We start from the raw sequence: 8813 nt of genomic DNA on the forward strand, positions 1-8813 counted from the left end.
AAACCCTAAATCATCGTAGGTCGCTTTAGCTATATATCGATCAAGCAGGACCACCATGTGATCGTAGACCTCATACGAACCATGGGTGGATCGGCTCCTTGAGCCGATTCACAGGACAACCTGAGAGCCGATCGAGGCTCGTATTTAATGTTTACGTGTATGCCATGCAGGAAACTAAGCGAAGCAAATCCATCACCTTCCTGATCAGGTATAGATCAGGTGGCACGCCCTTGCACCAGCATCGGGACGTGCGTACCAGGAGCTTTGCGGGCCGTCGCTCGGAGGGACCAGGGCCAGCCGCAGCTCTAGGTTGTTCCCGGCTCTTCGTGTTGCCAGCTGTTGCTCGCCGGTGGGTTTCGGACGCCAACACTACCCAACACAACCTATGGACGCAACGCCAAGAGTTCAAGGAGCAACTCACCTTATTCGAGACATGCATCGACGAGCAATATGAGGAGGTGACTCACAACTTCAACATCGTCAATCAAAATATGACCCTACTTCAAGAAGCTAAGAACAACTTGCATGGCCAAGTGGCGGCCAATGATGCGAACATGGAGCGGTGCATGGATAGTCTCGAGCGCGCCATCAATAACTTGGGTCGTCATCGTCGACACCGCTCTACTTCATCATCATCAAGCTCGTCACAAGATTACTACTCTCATGATCGCCACACGTCCTCAAGCTCCAACTCAAGGCATGAAGACCACCATGGACCTCGTCGCCCACATGCGCGTCATGAAGACTCTCGCTCCAACTCTAGGCGAGGAGAATTCCATCGCCATGCTCGCCCCCATGAACGTCCTCCACAAGAACAAGTCCTACACCAAGATCGTCATCAAGTGGATCGCCATGCCCACCATGGGCGTGACGACCAACCCCATGACAAAGTCATCCACAACATGGAGTCGGTACCTCATCGTGAGCCACATGTTGATGCCCAAGACCAAGGTCATCAAGATCAACCTCGGCGTGATTTCCGAAATCATCCTCGCCACAACCAACATGGAAGAGGAGATCTGCAACATGCTCAAGATGAGTTGGCCCTCAATGGACGCCATCAACAACCTCGTCAAGATCTTCAACAACATCATCATCGTGAACCAAGTGAAGCTAGTGTTCAACTTCAACGCCAACCCAATGCTATGGTTGGCAGTGGAAGACCTCCTCTACCACCTCAAGCCGCAAGAGATGAAGGCATCCGTCCTCGCTGAAGGAATTTGGAAGATGAAGAGAACATGTTTGGAAAGCTCAAGTTCAACATGCCCAAGTTCAAAGGTGAAGATGATGTCGAGGCCTACCTCTCATGGGCACTCAAGTTTGACAAGATTTTCCTCATCCACAACTACTCCGGTGCCAAGAAAGTGGCCATGGCGTCTCTTGAGTTTGAGGATTATGCCAACATTTGGTGGGAGCAAGTCCTCACTCTAAGGGAAGAAAAGGGTGAACCCCCAATTGACACTTGGGAAGAGATGAAGGAAGAGATGCAAGCTCGCTTTGTCCCAACACACTACATGACCGACCTCTTCAACAAACTCAAAAATTGAAGCGAGGCACCAAGACCGTTGAGGAGTTCTTCAAGGAGATGGAGTTAACTATGATGCGAGCCAACATCCAAGAATCCGAGAGCCAAACCATAGCTCGGTTCTTCAATGGCCTCAACTATCCCATCAAGAGAATTTTGGAGTTCCAACAATATTCCAACATGGTTGAGTTGGTTCACCAAGCTTCCAAGGCCGAGCGCCAAGTGAATGAGGACATCAAGTACTCCAAGTCCAAGTCATACTTCGCATCCAAGCTCGCTACGACAACGCCTACAACAAGTGTCAAGCCCGCCGTGTCCTCTACACCATCCAAGCAACCGACTATCCAAAGTCGCATGAAGCAAACGGTGTCCTCCACCGCCCCCTCAAAGGCCTCTACGGGACCCTCTAATGTCACTTGCTTCAAGTGTGGCACCCAAGGCCACAAGTCCTTCGAGTGCAAGAATACCAAGGTCATGATCACTATGGAGAATGGTGACATAGAGACGCTAAGTGAAGATGAATACGAAGCTCTTGTACAAGCCGACGTCGCCAATGAAGAAGCTTATGAGGAAGAAAGTGGAGAAGACCCTCTCTTGTGTGTGCATGACCCAAGCCCTTCACTTTGTGGTCACAAGGGTGCTAACAACGCAACCTCAAGCTATGGAATACCAAAGGTGCAACATCTTCCAAACCCGTGCCGGTATTGGTGGCAAGTCGATCAAGGTCATCATCGATGGAGGAAGTTGCCATAACCTTGCAAGCACCGAATTGTGTGAGAAGCTCAATCTCACACTTCGCAAGCACCCTCATCCTTACCATGTCCAATGGTTGAGCGACAAGGGCAATGTCAAGATACAACATACCGTCACCGTCAACTTCAAGATTGGCCTCTATGAAGACACTATTGAGTGTGACTTAGTGCCCATGACGGTATGCCACATGTTGCTTGGACGCCCTTGGAAATTTGACAAGAAGGCTATACATGATGGACATTCCAATGCATACACCTTCAAGGTCAAGGATAAGAAGTTTGAGCTACGCCCAATGACACCTAGCCAAATCATCGCGGACAATGCGAAAGCTTTAGCGAGGGCACAACATCACACCCACCATAGTGAGTTGAGAGGAGAGGGAGCGACCCACCAAAAAGATAGTGAGCGCCACAAGCCATACATGAGTGAGATAAAGAGTGTCCTCCTAGCCACCAAAAGTGAGTGGAGAGAAGTGCAAGAGAACCCATCCACCATATTGCACTATGTGCTCATTTGCAAGGGACCATCATCGGTGCCTAATGACTTAACCAACATTCCTTCATCTTTGTTGTCTCTTTTGAAGGAGTTTCAAGATGTCTTCCCCGACGAGCTTCCTCATGGGCTTCCACCACTTCGGGGCATAGAGCACCGCATCGACCTCATACCCGGTGCTCCGCTCCCAAACCGCGCCGCCTACCGCACCAACCCCGAAGATACAAAGGAGATTCAACGTCAAATACAAGATCTCCTCGCTAAAGGGTATGTTCGTGAAAGCCTTAGTCCTTGTGCCGTCCCCGTGATTCTTGTGCCTAAACCGGATGAGACGCAACGAATGTGTATGGATTGTTGCCCTATCAATGCCATTACCGTTCGATACCGCCATCCCATTCCGCGTTTAGATGACATGCTTGATAAGTTAAGTGGTGCCACGATTTTCTCTAAAGTCGATTTGCGTAGTGGTTACCACCAAATCCGCATGGCAATTGGTGATGAATGGAAAACGGCATTCAAGACCAAGCTTGGTCTCTATGAATGGCTTGTTATGCCTTTTGGTCTTTCCAATGCTCCATCAACTTTTATGCGTCTCATGAATCACATCTTGCGACCTCTCATTGGCAAGAGTGTGGTTGTCTATTTTGATGATATTCTCATTTATAGCAAAAATATCGAGGACCATGTGCAACATGTGAGATAAGTTTTATGCATCTTGCGTCATGAGAAGCTTTATGCAAACCTCCCCAAATGCACATTTGCTCAAAACAAGTTGGTTTTCCTTGGATTTGTGGTTTCCGCCAATGGAATTGAAGTTGATTCTTCGAAGGTTGAGGCCATCCACAATTGGCCTACTCCTACAAACGTTGGTCAAGTCCGAAGTTTTCATGGACTTGCCGGTTTCTACCGCCGCTTTGTGAAAGATTTTAGCACCATTGCTTCCCCTTTGAATGAGCTTACCAAAAAGAATGTTTCGTTTGTGTGGGGCAAGTCCCAACAAAATGCTTTTGATGAGTTGAAGAAACGCCTTACCGAAGCTCCCCTTCTCGTCCTTCCAAACTTTGCAAAGACTTTTGAGATTGAGTGTGATGCGAGTGGACTTGGTATTGGTGGCGTTCTTATGCAAGATGGAAAACCCGTGGCATACTATAGTGAGAAGTTGGATGGCGCACGCCTCAACTATCCTATTTATGACAAGGAACTCTATGCTTTGGTTCATGTTCTTAAAATTTGGCAACACTATCTTTGGCAAAAAGAATTTATCATTCATTCCGACCAAGAGTCTTTGAAGTATTTGAAAAGGCAACACAATTTGAACAAAAGACATGCAAAATGGGTTGAGTTCATTGAGTCCTTCACGTATGTAATCAAATACAAGAAGGGAAAGGACAATGTAGTGGCGGACGCTCTTTCCCGCAAAAACACCCTTTTGCTTACTCGCTTGGATTATCATGTCTTGGGACTTGAGGAGATCAAAGAACTCTATCCTTCCGATTCTTTCTTTGCACCAATATTTGAGAAGTGTTCCGTTGAACGAAGATTTAATGACTTCTACTTGCACGATGGCTACTTGTTTAAAGCTAACAAAATTTGCATACCCGAGTCTTCTCTTCAAAAGTTACTTTTGCAAGAGTCACATGGTGGTGGCCTCATGGGACACTTTGGACGTGAGAAGACATATGCCATGCTTTCAACCCACTACTATTGGCCAAGAATGTACCGCGACGTGGAACGCCTTTGCCGACGGTCCACAACTTGCTTACAAGCTAAGTCTACCTCCAACCCCTATGGCCTTTATACACCGTTGCCTATTGTAACGCCCCGCTTTTGCAAACTTGTTTATTTGTCCTTATTGCAAAAATTAGGGGGAACAAAAACTTTTTCTATAGACTAATTAGGATGAATGGCCTTGATCTATTTGTTATGATGAATTGCCTTGATCTGTTGGTAGATGTATTGTCTTGATTTCTTGTTGAGTTTTTTCTTGAGCCACCTCTTAGAACAACACCTCTAGTGGTTAAACCAGCAACTCACCAAATAAAACACATGTGTGCTTAGGAAAAAATGTTTTCCTTTTTAGTACGTCAAACTCTTCTTCTGATGGCAACATGAGTGTGCCATCTTGATGTTTCTCTTTGTGGTACAACATAGCTCAATCATCCTTAGTTCAAAACTTGGGATCATCTACCCCTAGCTACATCCCTCTCTTATACCCACTCATCCTTGTTGGTTCTGAGGCCATGTCGACCATCTGTGTTGACATGCTTAAAATGTCCAGACTTTGGCAATTGATCTCTAAGCACCCATAACTGTTTTTGTTGACCTAAATGCATGGATCTCATCTCCCTCTAAAATTTCCACGTCCTGCATGTCTCACTCTACCCCTGCCACTCTTATATCCAACTTGATCTTATACCCTATCTAGTGTTTCAGCACTAGATCACTTCTTCCTCTTTAACCTCTTGTTTTTATTTTAATCCAAGTTTATCTTCACAAAACCAAGAGTGGGAATGATGGATACATTTTGTAGCCATCATCTACCCTTGAGAACACTCCTCCCTAAATTAGTTTTTCCTCCTCAAAAACCCTATTGTTTTCGTTCTCTAGTTTTGATCACAAAACTACTTCTAGTTTTATAAATCTTTTCGAGATATTTCCGCAAAGAAAACAAGGAACTGAAATGGGTTTTGTTTTTCATCCCATTTCTACCAAGTACTGATTTCTAAAACATTATTTTCTATCTTGCCTTCTTTTTAACAAAAGGCTTGTTTATGGTACTTATACCATTTCTTGTTTTCCTCTTGCTTATTTTTACATTGGAGAAAAAACTCTACTTTACTTGAGAAAGTAAGTAGAATATTTTGAACTCCTATGTTCCAACTAGTTCTCTCAAACATTTTCAAATTCCATTCCACTTGAGTTCATTCCCAATTGTCCCTAGACAATTTAGGTGTTTCAAAATACTTTTCAAATAAGTTCTATTTCAAATGACAACTCTTGCACATCTTGTGTATCTCTCTGATCTACCACATTGTATTCCCTCATCCTCCAATTCTTGATCATGTAGATGATCATTTGGTACTTTCAAATCACTCCCCAATTGACCCCTTAATTGTAGAGCAACTTATATTTCATCATACCCATCTCAATCATTTATTCTTTTCCATCATGAATTGATGACTTATGCCAATATATTCATCCTTGTGAGAATATGATTACATCCTTCACTATCTCTCTAAACCTTGGACTCTTTATCACTTGAAGGAATCCATTTTCTTTGCATGACACAAGTAGTGCCGTGTGTCCTGCATAGGCACTTGGGTGCCATGTGTCTCATCTTGTTTTTGCATAATTCAAATATCAAATATTGTGGCGGCTATCTCAAATGATGGCCTACACTTGAAACCTTGTACACCACCATCTCCATCATCTCCTTGGCGCGAAAACCTTCAAGTCACAAATACCAACATGGTGCATATCACCATCACCGTCTCCTTCCATCTCTATCTCTTTTATATTTTCATACACATCATCTAAGCCACCATCTTGGAAAAGAATCATATGGCACCACCTTGACCGACAAGCATGATGAATGTTTCCTTTTGATGACTCATTTTTGGATGACACAAAAATGGGCGCCGGCCATGTCCATGCAATATGTGCATGCATGTGTGTCCAACTCCCTTCTCTCTCTACTACACTCCACCTTGGGAAGCCTCTCCTCCTTTGTCCCTTCCCAATGCCACAAATCATTTCAGCATTGAGTCAAATATCTCTTCCCCAAGCCAGCCACCCACCTCCACCAATCAATGAGAGGGCTGCCACCACTCTCTCCCTCTATAAAAACCTTTGGCCGGCCACTTCCTCCTCCTTTGCCTCATTTCTTTTCACTCCCCACTTATTTCTCCACTCCCACACACTCTCCTCCTCCTCTCTCCCACGAGCTGCTGCTGCCCCACGCTCCCATGGCCGGCCATGGCCATGGAAATCAACCAAGATGAAGCTTCCCTCCTCCCTCAAGCTTCCCCTCACCATGAGAGCTTCCCTCTCACTCTCTTCTCCCCTAACCCTAGATGAATCCATCCCTATTTCTCCTTTCTCCTCTCACAATATTGGATCTTGATGCAGGTGCATGTTGGTCCAAGCATGGAGAAGGTTGAGCAATCCTCAGATCTGAAGCTCTTGAACTAAGTTCGTCCAAAACCTTGCAGTAATTTCTGTAATCTTGTTGTTTCAGATTCTGGTACGAACTTGTAAAATCCGCCAAATCTCGTGTGCAGATCCAAATCGAGTGATTCAAAGTTCCACAAATAGGATTGAAAAGATCTACAACTTGGCGTTGGTCTCATCCTCAAATTCGTTACATATTTGCAGTGGTAAATAAAGTTCTGTAAGCATGCAGAATCACTGTTTGTTAGATTTGTTCCGTTTTACAAAACCTTTTTGAGCAAACTCAACTGTGGGTGAAAGCACTCTTTAGTACCTTCATTTTGGCGTTGGTTTCACTTCAAATGACCTCCTGAAATTGAAATGGTTCACAGATCAAGATCTGGTCAGATCTGACTTTGTCGAATTAAACCAGGAGCTTGGAAACGAATTTTTGAATGAAACCAATTGGGTAAGAACCACCTATTCAATACCTTCAGATGCAGCAGACATCATATTTTTTTGATTTATGTAGGATTATTGGTGAATTAAACTTGTTCTGTGTTTTCTGCAGATGTGGCTGTTAGCTTTTAAATCACCAAAAATCCATTTTTGAACCTAATTGAGTGATTCCAATTCTGTAGGATTACTGAATGTTTTCTTAATCATCTCAAACAAGTTTCAAACCTTTATCTGTTCTGCAACTCCATTGTTAAAGCAAATGGTGAAAACATGCAGTAACCTTGTCAATCCATTTGTGAGAGTTTCAGAAAGAATTTGAACCCAAATCCAATTGTGTATGCATCTCTGTTTAATTACCTTTCAAATGCAAGTGGCCTCATATTTTTAGGATTTTTCTACGATTTATGGCTTACAGATCTTGTTTTCTGTACAGTCAGATTCAAATAAATTTCTAAAATTGTAGGTTTAATATTTTTGGGTGTTTCCAATTGGGTTAGTCTTGTATTAGTACTGGCTATCTAGGAAAAATATTGTTAGTATCTGTTCATACATATTTGTTGCTGTTAGTAATGTTTATGTGTGACATGCATTCTTGAAGCAAAACTTTTCGGTTTATTTAAAACCCTTGACCAACTCTTTTTAGTAGAGATGGGCAACCTTTGTTTTATGCTTGCAAAACAAAACCTTTGCAACCTAACATAAACTCTTTTGTTTTGCTTAAGTTTTCAAATGATGTGGTATATGGTTTGCTTCCTATTTTTGTATAGTGTTAAGTGAGCAAATTAAATTAGGAAAACTGATTTCTACTTTTCCAAAAATGTTTGAAATTATGTTGTGAATGTTTGTGATGCCAAACTAATGCTCTTGTCTTCTTCATGATGTTATCTACTAGGGGATAATTGGTTTATACCATGGTGATAACCGAGAGAGGCAATTGCTATGTTGTGATGCACTCATGCCTCTACTAGGTAAATAAATGGGGTTTTCTAAATTAAAACTCTTAAATTTGTTTTGTGGTATCTATAAGTCCTTAGTATGTTATACCTTGGCTGCATGATTAGTTGTTGATTGTTGAATGTTGTCTTGTTGATGCAATGTGATTGATTGTGTTCCTTTTATATTTTCCGGCGATAGATGCGAACAATTCCGGAGAAGAAGAAGTGGAATCGGACGAGGATTTTATTTATATATGTTGTTGGAATTCTTATATTGATGGAGTTGAAGAAGTACAGGGACAAATAAGCCAAGGCAAGCCATCTTTTGATCTCTGACTTGGTGTCTAGTTGGATGTCATTTGTTGATGCCCAAAGCACCTTATTTCTATGTGTGTTATTCTCTCTATTTATGTCATCTATGTGTGATTGCAAGTGGGGTACTCCCTAGTGGTGATACTCCACTATTGTCTTTGTGATTATGGGATGCATGGTATCATGGC

General features: G+C 43.0%; 1 long non-coding RNA gene across 1 annotated transcript; it reads left to right on the plus strand.

Annotated features, from left to right (window-relative positions):
- Positions 1 to 7019: 7019 nt before the first annotated feature.
- On the plus strand, positions 7020 to 8691 carry LOC127345152 (uncharacterized). The gene is made up of 3 exons (XR_007878486.2): positions 7020 to 7388; positions 8271 to 8346; positions 8513 to 8691. It is a non-coding gene; the product is annotated as an uncharacterized lncRNA (long non-coding RNA).
- The last annotated feature ends 122 nt before the right edge of the window (positions 8692 to 8813 follow it).

This window comes from Lolium perenne, chromosome 1 (assembly GCF_019359855.2).
Source record: "Lolium perenne isolate Kyuss_39 chromosome 1, Kyuss_2.0, whole genome shotgun sequence".
In the NCBI taxonomy this organism is placed as follows: Eukaryota; Viridiplantae; Streptophyta; class Magnoliopsida; order Poales; family Poaceae; genus Lolium; species Lolium perenne.